General features: G+C 38.8%; 1 long non-coding RNA gene across 2 annotated transcripts in view; it reads left to right on the top strand.

Moving 5' to 3' along the window:
- The window catches only part of LOC147005684 (uncharacterized), a 48,738-nt gene that overhangs the window by 15,917 nt on the left and 20,424 nt on the right, over window positions 1-12,397 (top strand). For both annotated transcript variants that reach the window (XR_015046796.1, XR_015046797.1), the window contains exon 3: window positions 11,115-11,274. This is a non-coding gene — a long non-coding RNA (uncharacterized LOC147005684). The remainder of the gene's footprint in view (window positions 1-11,114; window positions 11,275-12,397) is intronic.

Below are 12,397 nucleotides of genomic sequence, written 5' to 3'. Positions count from 1 at the left end.
CTTTAAGGGATTTATTCATTTTCTGTTTAAGGACTGTTATTATCTTCATAAAGTTTGTTTTAAGGTCATTTTCTTATGTTGCAGCTGTATTGGAATATTCAGGGTTGCTGTAGCAGGATAGCTGGGCTCTGATAGTGACATATTGCCTAGACTATTGTGGATTGTATTCTTAAATTGGCATCTAGGTACATGGATTTGTGATGAATATAGGTATAGGTCCTTATTTTTGAGTTTATCTTTGTTGGGTACTGTACTGGCTGGTTTTGTGTGTCACCTTGACACAAACTGAAGTTATCACAGAGAAAGGAGCTTCAGTTGGGAAAGTGCCTCCATGAGATCCAGCTGTGGGACATTTTCTCAATTAGTGATCAAGGGGGAAGGGCCCATTGTGGGTGAAGCCATTCCTGGGCTGGTAGTCTTGGGTTCTATAACAGAGCAGGCTGAACCAGCCAGGGGAAGTAAACCAGTAAGGAACATCCTTCCATGGCCTCTGCATCAGTTCCTGCTTCCTGACCTGCTTGAGTTCCAGTCCTGACTTCCTTGGTGATGAACAGCAGCATGGAAGTATAAGCTGAATAAACCCTTTCCTCCCCAACTTGCTCCTTGGTCATGATGTTTTGTCCAGGAATAGAAAGCAGGCACCTATTTTTTTCCTTAGTTTCTGGTTCTTTTATGGTCTTTCAGTCTTCATGGTCTGTATTTCTTGTGACTGTTATGATCTTTTGTCTAGGATGGAGTCTCCATCAGAGTGGGGGCTAGACTTCTGGTAGCTAGTGTGGCCTTTGGTTCAGCAAGGTGTCTCTATTTTTCTGACTGGCATGGCTTTCATCTGAGAGTTAGATATCTGCCCCTGTGTAGTGGTATGTACATGGTAGTGGGGGCTTGAAGTGGTGGGAAATGGTTTCAGGGGCATGGATCTTTGAGATCCCAGGGAAAGTGGGCCTCTTACTTGTTTTGACTGTTGTGGCCTGCAGTCTGACTAGCAGTTTGCCTGACTAGCAGATATCCAATGGAAAGCAAAACATCTTTAACAAATGATGCTGGTTTAACTGGATTCTCCATGTAGAAGAATGCAAATACATCCATTTCTATATCTTGCATAAAACTCAAGTCCAAGTGGATCAAAGACCAACATAAAACTGGATATCCTAAATTTGATAGAAGTGAAAATGGGAAATGGTCTTGAACACAATGGCATAGGTGATTACTTCCTCAGGCACTAAGATCAACAATTTATAAATGGGACCTAATGAAACTGAAAAGCAGAGAATTCCATGGTCTTTGAGTTGTTAGAAGAAAATATCAAAACATCTATTAAAATATTTGAAAAATTAAGATAAAAAAAAAAGAAACTGAAAAGCTTCTGTAAGACAAAGTACGCCATCAAAAGGACAAAATGGCAGCCTACAGAATGGGAAGAGATGTTCACCACCCCTACATCTGCTAGAGGGCTATTATCCAGAATATATAAATAACTCAATAAACTAGACATCAACACACCAAATAAATCCAGTTTAAAAATGGGGTACATATCTAAACCATGAAAGAAACAAAGAAATGTTCAACATTCTTAGCCATTTGGAATCAAAACAACCCTGAGATTCCACCTTACCCTTGTCAAAATCTCTAAGATCAAAAACACAAGTGACAGTTCATTGTGGTAAGGATACAGAGAAAGAGGAAAACTCCTCCATTGCTGGTAGGACTGCAAAGTTATACAACATACTCTAGAACTTAGTAAATTGTGAATAGATCTACCTCAAAATCAAGCACAACTGGCACGAAAAAAAAAAAATCACTGAAATGATGTCTTATGATACTGTTCTGTACTTGTAGACCTGAGTCTACCATTATCATAATTATAAGGCTTCATCTAGCAATTGTTGGGAACAGATGGAGAGACCTACAACTAGCATTAGGAGTAACTCTGGGAATCCTGTGAAAGAGAGAAAAAGAGGATTGTAGGAGGCAGAAAGGTCAAGGGCTCCACAAGCAATCCTATCAAATCAACTAACAGGATTCATGGGGTCTCACAGCCACTGAACTTACATTCAGGGACCTAGGTCCTCCGCATATATATTATGATTGTGTAACTTGGTTTTCTTCTAAGACTCCTAACTATGAGAGCAGAGGCTGTCCCTGACTATTTTGCCTGCTTTTGGGAGCCTCTTTCTCTGGATTGCCTCATCCAACCTTAATATGAGGGGAAGTGAATAATCTTATTGCAACATGATATGCTATGTTTGAGTGATACCCCTGGATGCCTGCCCTTTTCTGAAGGGAAAGGGTGCAAGAGCAGATGGGGAAGGGGAGATTGTGGAGGAACTATGAGGAGAGAAAGGAGGGGAAACTGTGGTCAGAATATAATATATGAGAGAAGAATAAATTTTAATAATGTTTCAAAGAATTAGTATGACACCAAAATAAAAAATATCCTTTGTGTCTCTTAAAAATAAATAGATAGATAGATAGATAGATAGATAGATAGATAGATAGATAGATAGATAGATAGATAGATTGTTGTGGATAGCCCTGGGGCTAATTATATTTGTATTTAATTCTCTTCTCCTGTGAGCAGCTTCTAACAAGGAATGAGTCAGCACTCAGGTGATTTCCTGAAAACCTCCTTCCAAACTTAATTTGTAAAATAAAAGAGAGGTGATGATTGGGCAGATAAAAGTGAAGGTGGAGCAGAAGGTAGAGGGAGAAGGAGAAAATGGAAGAGGGAGAGGACACAGAAGGAGAAGGAAGAAGAAGAAAAGCAGAGCAGAAGCACATGGCCTGGAGAAACTGCAAGTTCTAAGGGGTCTCATAGATGTGGAAGATGGTAATGTAGTGGTAGATCTGCCCAATCTAGGTGCACAGCCTGTATTCATATTATCTGTGTTGTGTTTTCATTGCTGGGGCATATTTGGGAGGAGATTTACTGCAACAGTAAATTAAAAACAGTAAGTTAGATTGAACCTACTAATACTCACGTAAAAGATAGAAAACTTCATATATATATATATATATATATATATATATATATATATATACATATATGTGTGTGTGTATGTTATCATATATATATATATATATATATATATATATATATATATATATATAGTACTAGAAATTAAGAACAAAAGGAAAAATTCTTTGTCAATCAATGGATTAATAGCCCAAAGGAAATAAAAAGCATGCATGGTAATATATACTATTAATAGGTTATTGCTGGGAAATAGTGGTTCAGAGCTTGGAGTGGCCAAACAGTGAATGGTCTTACTTGTGGTTGGGACATATTGTGATCAGAGAAGAATAAATGAAAATAAATAAATAAATAAATAAATATTGCTCTACATTGTGCTTTGTGATAAACACATATGCAAAAAATAACTTGAGGAGGAAAGGGTTTATTTTATCTTATACTTTCAGATTAATGTTCATCACTGAGAAAAGTCAGGGCAAGAACCAAAGACAGGACTATGGAGGCAGGAATCCTGAAGTAAGCCTGGTGACTGGCTTGATCTCTGTCTATTTACAGATTCCTTGTTTATATAGTGCAAGCCTGCCTGCTCAAGAATAGTGATATCCACATGGACTGTGCCCTTTTCCATCACTTATCAATCAAAAGAGCTGTCTGAAGACATGCTGTAGACAAGTTTGATAGAAACAATTCTTTTTTTTTTTTTATATTTTTATTACATATTTTCCTCAATTACATTTCCAATGCTATCCCAAAAGTCCCCCATAGCGCCCCCCACTTCCCTACCCACCCATTCCCATTCTTTTGGCCCTGGCATTCCCCTATATTGGGGCATATAAAGTTTGCAAGTCCAATGGGCCTCTCTTTCCATTGATGGCCGACTAGGCCATCTTTCGATACATATGCAGCTAGAGACAAGAGCTCCGGGGTTCTGGATAGTACATCATGTTGTTCCAACAATAGGGTTGTAGATCCCTTTAGCTCCTTGGGTACTTTCTCTAGCTTCTCCATTGGGAGCCCTGTGATACATCCAATAGCTGACTGTGAACATCCACTCCTGTGTTTGCTAGGCCCCGGCATCGTCTCACAAGAGACAGCTATATTTGGGTCCTTTCAGCAAAATCTTGCTAGTGTATGCAATGGTGTCAGCATTTAGAAGCTGCTTATGGGAAGGATCCCTGGATACGGCAGTCTCTAAATGGTCCATCCTTTCATCACAGCTACGAACTTTGTCTCTGTAACTCCTTCCCTGGGTGTTTTGTTCCCAATTCTAAGAAGGTGCAGAGTGTCCACACTTTGGTCTTCATTCTTCTTGAGTTTCATGCGTTTAGCAAATTGTATCTTATATCTTGGGTATCCTAAGTTTTGGGCTAATATCCACTTATCAGTGAATACATCTTGTGTGAGTTCTTTTGTGATTGTGTTACTTCACTCAAAGATGATGCCCTCCAGGTCCATCCATTTGGCTAGGAATTTCATAAATTCATTCTTTTTAATAGCTGAGTAGTACTCCATTGTGTAAATGTACCATAATTTCTGTATCCATTCCTCTGTTGAGGGACATCTGGGTTCTTTCCAGCTTCTAGCTATTATAAATAGGGCTGCTATGAACATAGTGGAGCATGTGTCCTTTTTACCGGTTGGGACATCTGGATATATGCCCAGGAGAGGTATTGCTGGATCCTCCTGTAGTACTATGTCCAATTTTCTGAGGAACCGCCAGACTGATTTCCAGAGTGGTTGTACAAGCTTGCAATCCCACCAACAATGGAGGAGTGTTCCTCTTTCTCCACATCCTCGCCAGCATCTGCTGTCACCTGAATTTTTGATCTTAGCCATTCTGACTGGTGTGAGGTGGAATCTCAGGGTTGTTTTGATTTGCATTTCCCTGATGATTAAGGATGTTGAACATTTTTTCAGGTGTTTCTCTGCCATTCGGTATTCCTCAGGTGAGAATTCTTTGTTCAGTTCTGAGCCCCATTTTTTAATGGGGTTATTTGACTTTCTGGAGTCCACCTTCTTGAGTTCTTTATATATATTGGATATTAGTCCCTTATCTGATTTAGGGTAGGTGAAGATCCTTTCCCAATCTGTTGGTGGTTTTTTTGTCTTATTGATGGTGTCTTTAGCCTTGCAGAAGCTTTGTAGTTTCATGAGGTCCCACTTGTCAATTCTCGATCTTACAGCACAAGCCATTACTGTTCTATTCAGGAATTTTTCCCCTGTGCCCATATCTTCAAGGCTTTTCCCCACTTTCTCCTCTATAAGTTTCAGTGTCTCTGGTTTTATGTGAAGTTCCTTGATCCACTTAGACTTGACCTTAGTACAAGGAGATAGGAATGGATCGATTCGCATTCTTCTACATGTTAACAACCAGTTGTGCCAGCACCATTTGTTGAAAATGCTGTCTTTCTTCCACTGGATGTTTTTAGCTCCCTTGTCGAAGATCAAGTGACCATAGGTGTGTGGGTTCATTTCTGGGTCTTCAATTCTATTCCATTGGTCTATTTGTCTGTCACTATACCAGTACCATGCAGTTTTTATCACAATTGCTCTGTAGTAGAGCTTTAGGTCCGGCATGGTGATTCCACCAGAGGTTCTTTTATCCTTGAGAAGAGTTTTTGCTATCCTAGGTTTTTTGTTATTCCAGATGAATTTGCAGATTGCACTTTCTAATTCGTTGAAGAATTGATTTGGAATTTTGATGGGGATTGCATTGAATCTGTAGATTGCTTTTGGCAAGATAGCCATTTTTACAATATTGATCCTGCCAATCCATGAGCATGGGAGATCTTTCCATCTTCTGAGATCTTCTATAATTTCTTTCTTCAGAGACTTGAAGTTTTTATTATACAGATCTTTCACTTCCTTAGTTAGAGTCACGCCAAGATATTTTATATTATTTGTGACTATTGAGAAGGGTGTTGTTTCCCTAATTTCTTTCTCAGCCTGTTTATTCTTTGTGTAGAGAAAGGCCATTGATTTGTTTGAGTTAATTTTATATCCAGCTACTTCACCGAAGCTGTTTATCAGGCTTAGGAGTTCTCTGGTGGAATTTTTAGGGTCACTTATATATACTATCATATCATCTGCAAAAAGTGATATTTTGACTTCATCTTTTCCAATTTGTATCCCTTTGATCTCCTTTTGTTGTCGAATTGCTCTGGCTAGGACTTCAAGTACAATGTTGAATAGGTATGGAGAAAGTGGACAGCCTTGTCTAGTCCCTGATTTTAGAGGTATTGCTTCAAGCTTCTCACCATTTACTTTGATGTTGGCTACTGGTTTGCTGTAGATTGCTTTTATCATGTTTAGGTATGGGCCTTGAATTCCTGATCTTTCCAAGACTTTTATCATGAATGGGTGTTGGATCTTGTCAAATACTTTTTCCGCATCTAACGAGATGACCATGTGGTTTTTGTCTTTGAGTTTGTTTATATACTGGATTACGTTGATGGATTTCCGTATATTGAACCATCCCTGCATCCCTGGGATGAAACCTACTTGGTCAGGATGGATGATTGTTTTGATGTGTTCTTGGATTCGGTTAGCAAGAACTTTATTGAGGATTTTTGCATCAATATTCATAAGGGATATTGGTCTGAAGTTTTCTATCTTTGTTGGGTCTTTTTGTGGTTTAGGTATCAGAGTAATTGTGGCTTCATAGAATGAGTTGGGTAGAGTACCTTCTGTTTCTATTTTGTGGAATAGTTTGTGAAGAACTGGGATTAGATCTTCTTTGAAGGTCTGATAGAACTCTGCACTAAACCCATCTGGTCCTGGGCTTTTTTTAGTTGGGAGACTATTAATGACTGCTTCTATTTCTTTGGGGGATATTGGGCTGTTTAGATCATTAACCTGATCTTGATTCAACTTTGGTACCTGGTATCTGTCTAGGAACTTCTCCATTTCATCCAGGTTCTCCAGTTTTGTTGAGTATAGCCTTTGGTAGAAGGATCTGATGGTGTTTTGGATGTCTTCAGGATCTGTTGTTATGTCTCCTTTTTCATTTCTGATTTTGTTAATTAGGATGCTTTCCCTGTGCCCTCTAGTGAGTCTGGCTAAGGGTTTATCTATCTTGTTGATTTTCTCAAAGAACCAGCTCCTTGATTGGTTGATTCTTTGAATAGTTCTTCTTGTTTCCACTTGATTGATTTCGCCCCTGAGTTTGATTATTTCCTGCTGTCTACTCCTCTTGGGTGAATTTGCTTCCTTTTGTTCTAGTGCTTTTAGGTGTGTTGTCAAGCTGCTAATGTGTGCTCTTTCTAGTTTCTTTTTGGAGGCACTCAGAGCTATGAGTTTTCCTCTTAGAAATGCTTTCATTGCGTCCCATAAGTTTGGGTATGTTGTGGCTTCATTTTCATTGAACTCTAAAAAGTCCTTAATTTCTTTCTTTATTCCTTCCTTGACCAAGGTATCATTGAGAAGAGTGTTGTTCAGTTTCCACGTGAATGTTGGCTTTCTATTATTTATTTTGTTATTGATGATCAGCCTTAGTCCATGGTGATCTGATAGGATGCATGGGACAATTTCAATGTTTTTGTATCTGTTGAGTCCTGTTTTGTGCCCAATTACGTGGTCAATTTTGGAGAAGGTACCATGAGGTGCTGAGAAGAAGGTATATCCTTTTGTTTTAGGGTAAAATGTTCTGTAGATATCTGCCAGATCCATTTGATCCATAACTTCTGTTAGTTTCACTGTGTCCCTGTTTAGTTTCTGTTTCCATGATCTGTCCATTGGTGAAAGTGGTGTGTTGAAGTCTCCCACTATTATTGTATGAGGTGCAATGTGTGCTTTGAGATTTACTAAAGTTTCTTTAATGAATGAGGCTGCCTTTGTATTTGGAGCATAGATATTCAGGATTGATAGTTCCTCTTGGAGGATTTTACCTTTGATGAGTATGAAGTGCCCCTCCCTGTCTTTTTTGATGACTTTGGGTTGGAAGTCAATCTTATCTGATATTAGAATGGCTACTCCAGCTTGTTTCTTCAGACCATTTGCTTGGAAAATTGTTTTCCAGCCTTTCATTCTGAGGTAGTGTCTATCTTTTTCTCTGAGATGAGTTTCTTGTAAGCAGCAAAATGTTGGGTCTTGTTTGTGTAGCCAGTTTGTTAGTCTATGTCTTTTTATCGGGGAGTTGAGTCCATTGATATTAAGAGATATTAAGGAAAAGTAATTGTTGTTTCCTGTTATTTTTGTTGTTAAAGTTGGCATTCTGTTCTTGTGGCTGTCTTCTTTTAGGTTTGTTGAGGGATTACCCTCTTGTTGTTTCTAGGGCGTGGTTCCTGTCCTTGTATTGGTTTTTTTCTGTTATTATCCTTTGAAGGGCTGGATTCCTGGAGAGATAATGTGTGAATTTGGTTTTGTCGTGGAATACTTTGGTTTCTCCATCTATGTTAATTGAGAGTTTGGCTGGGTATAGTAGCCTGGGCTGGAATTTGTGTTCTTTTAGTGTCTGTATAACATCTGTCCAGGATCTTCTGGCTTTCATAGTCTCTGGTGAAAAATCTGGTGTAATTCTGATAGGCTTGCCTTTATATGTTACTTGGCCTTTTTCTCTTACTGCTTTTAGTATTCTATCTTTATTTAGTGCATTTGTTGTTCTGATTATTATGTGTCGGGAGGTATTTCTTTTCTGGTCCAGCCTATTTGGAGTTCTGTAGGCTTCTTGTATGTTCATGGGCATCTCTTTCTTTAGATTTGGGAAGTTTTCTTCTATAATTTTGTTGAAGATGTTTGCTGGTCCTTTGAGTTGAAAATCTTCATTCTCATCCACTCCTATTATCCGTAGGTTTGGTCTTCTCATTGTGTCCTGTATTTCCTGGATGTTTTGAGTTAGGATCTTTTTGCATTTTCCATTTTCCTTGATTGTTGTGTCTATGTTCTGTATGGAATCTTCTGCACCTGAGATTCTCTCTTCCATCTCTTGTATTCTGTTGCTGATGCTTGCATCTATGGTTCCAGATTTCTTTCCTAGGGTTTCTATCTCCAGTGTTGCCTCATTTTGGGTTTTCTTTATTGTGTCTACTTCCCTTTTTAGGTCTAGTATGGTTTTGTTCATTTCCATCATCTGATTGGATGTGTTTTCCTGTTTCTCTTTAAGGACTTCTACCAGTTTGGTTGTGTTTTCCTGTTTTTCTTTAAGGACTTGTAACTCTTTAGCCATGTTCTCCTGTAGTTCTTTAAAGTCCTTCTTGATGTCCTCTACCATCATTATGAGATATGCTTTTAAATCCAGGTCTAGTTTTTCAGGTGTGTTGGGGTGCCCTGGACTGGGCGAAGTGGGAGTGCTGGGTCCTGATGATGGTGAGTGGTCTTGGTTTGTGTTAGTAAGATTCTTACCTTTACCTCTCGCCATCTGGTAATCTCTGGAGTTGTTATAGTTGTCTCTGTTCAGAGGTTGTTCTTCTGGTGATTCTGAGTATCCTCTGTCAGCAGACCTGGGAGACAGGCTCTCTCCTCTGATTTTCAGTGGTTAGAGCACTCCCTGCTGACAAGCTTTCCTCTTAAAGGGAAGGTGTACAGATATCGCGTTTGGACCTCCTCCTGGCCGAAGAAGAAGGAGGAAAACAGGACCTTTCCCAGATGCTGTGTTGCTTTGGCAGGTCACAGAAGTTGTAGGCTTCTGTGGTGCACACTCTCAGCTGTGCAGACTAAGTTCCTAAGTTCAGTGGAGTCCTGGATCCAAGATGTGCTCCCTGCTCCTGAGGCAGAGGGCTCCTGTGCAGGGCAGACCACTGTCTTCCAGCTAGGAGGGTGCCGGATGTCTGTGGCCCCAAAAGGGTGCTGCCTCAGCGGCTCTGTGGCTCCCGCCTGTCCCAGAAGCTGTCTGCCTCTGTGGTCCTCAGTCTTATCTGTACAGACTAAGTTCGGCGGAGTCCCGGCGCCAAGATGGCGCTCCCTGCAGGGCAGGTCACTGTCCTCCGGCTGGGAGGGTGCCGGATGTCTGCGGCCCCAAAAGGGTGCTGCCTCAGCGGCTCTGTGGCTCCCGCCTGTCCCAGAAGCTGTCTGCCTCTGTGGTCCTCACTCTGACCTGTACGGACTAAGTTCGGCGGAGTCCCGGAGCCAAGATGGCGCTCCCTGCAGGGCAGGTCACTGTCCTCCGGCTGGGAGGGTGCCGGATGTCTCGATAGAAACAATTCTTTATTGTAGTTCCTATTCCCAGGTGACTCTGGTTGTGATAAGTTGATATCAAAAATGCATAGGGATACCATATACATCAACAGCATTTTATAACCTATGTTGATTGGAATTCTGGATGAATTTATAGTTTCTTTAACTAGGTTCTGTTAAATAAAAGTTAATTTTAACTAATCATTGTATAAGTTTTATAACTTATAGAAGCTAATTGTGATTTCCAACCATAACAAATCATATATCCTACTCTGTCACAAACTTAACTGTTTAAAGAAGATGAACAATGAAAGCCACTGTGAGACCTGTAGCCTGAGGGTGTTCCCCATGTTCTTTTCTACATCAAACACCCACTTGTTACATAGAATAATAGAAGAAATTGGAAGTCCAGCAGAGGAATTTAAATTATAAAATTGTATTCTTTCATGTCCCAAAGGGTTCATGAAAGCCTCATTCACCCATGTGTTTCAGGGTTACTTATAAATAAACAACTCTGTGGTTTCTTTGTTCTTGTCATTGGTGTGATACAAACAGTCCTAGTGGTTTTTGATCTTGGTTTATTAATAAGTCTTTTGTCACTTTGTTCATTGTGACAGAATCATTTATCCTGGTAAGGCCTAGTTGTAGGAAATTTGCAGAGGGACATAATGAGACTGATCCAAAATCTCCACTTTTAAATTACATTAACTAATCTCTTTAGTCTCTCTATGATAAGACCAAAGAAGAGAAACAACTCAATATCCACTAGATACTTTGCCTGATGAAAACCATAATCATACAGCATGAAAGTGCTTTGAATTCCATCTACTCAAAGATTACTCTATACTTTGGAGCATTTTGTGAGTGTATTGCATTTTCATGTATCAGTGTATTGCAATTTTCATGATGCAGACCATAATCTCCTCCACAGAGCCTCTGCTGTTTTCCTCTTTCTGGTGACTGCACCTTTCAAGATGGCATTTTTTGGTTGAAATATATGACAATGTTTTCCATGCCTGTCTCTTTTCTTCAGATCTACTGGACTCTCGTGCTTGTTACAACTGGGAAAGTTGTTGACTTGCAAGTCAGAATTCTCTGCCTTTGTCTTTGTAATGAAATAGATGTCCTACAGGTAGTCTTTTGCCTTCGGAATTCTGTCATGAGTCAGACACAAACTCCCTTACTTCAGAGGAGTAAGTAACCTTCAAAACTACTTTCACTGACTATGGAATTCTTTCTTCTCCTCTTATGGAAAAGTAATTCTTTCTAAAGTTGTTCTGTTGAGCTTTCCATATCTACCCAATAGGCTAGAATTGGTTAATTGTTAATACCAATAGAACTCTTTTCCCAAGTGATTAGCTTACCCATAATATATGTGAATAGGAAGGAATTTGAAAAAGTCTGTATACCTCTTTAAATCTGGAGCCTTGGCTAGAAATGACAGTGAAATAATTGCAAGGCAACACACACAGACACATACAATTACACACAAACACATATGTAAACACAAATATGCATACATTTTTAATATTTAGTTGTACTATTAAGCAAGATTGAAAATGATAAGTCTCATAAGTGAAGAAAGGGGACAAAATAAAGAGTTAAAAATCAATCAGTTTTTCCTAAATACTTCAGCAGCCTTTTGAACAAAAAGAAAGCCTTTTCCAATTAGAATCATATAGTTTCTGCAATTCGAATTCAGTATTATTTATGAGCTAAGTACCACCTCTAACATATCCAATTATTTCTCAAAGATCTTGTTTTGAATCCTTCAACTTAATGGGTGCTCAACTCTTAACTCTTCATGCTCTATGTTCCATAAAACTCCTTAAAACAAATGCTTCTGTAGCTAGAGAAACATTTACCTGAAAAAAATTGACCTAAATACTTTATTTCATACAAATCAATAAAAATTATTCTATCTCTTTTTTATGAAAGGCATACAGTTGCCTAAAGTTTTTAGTTAGGTAAAAACCCTTTTGAATTGAGAAATATTACTTAGAAACCATACAATAACATACTTTAAAACTTTAGAATTAAAAAGTATCACCAAATGTGACTTATTGCATTCAATTATAACACATCAGCACTAAATCTCAAATTATTGTACAATATCACAAAGCAGAGAAATAAAAATATATAATGATTGGCATGTAGAATGCAACCTGAATTAGAGGTGACATGACGTTGAAACCAAATTGAAAATAATATATGTAGATATTGTATGAACCCACAATATTAATTCTGAATCTATCCTGTAAGTTATTATAGACAATGAGAAGACAAAAAAAAAAATCAAGCCCTACAAGAAACTTC

Source organism: Mus caroli, unplaced genomic scaffold (assembly GCF_978045245.1).
Source record: "Mus caroli unplaced genomic scaffold, Mus_caroli_1 scaffold_3, whole genome shotgun sequence".
Lineage (NCBI taxonomy): Eukaryota > Metazoa > Chordata > Mammalia > Rodentia > Muridae > Mus > Mus caroli.
This window is presented reverse-complemented; position numbering and strand designations above follow the sequence as displayed.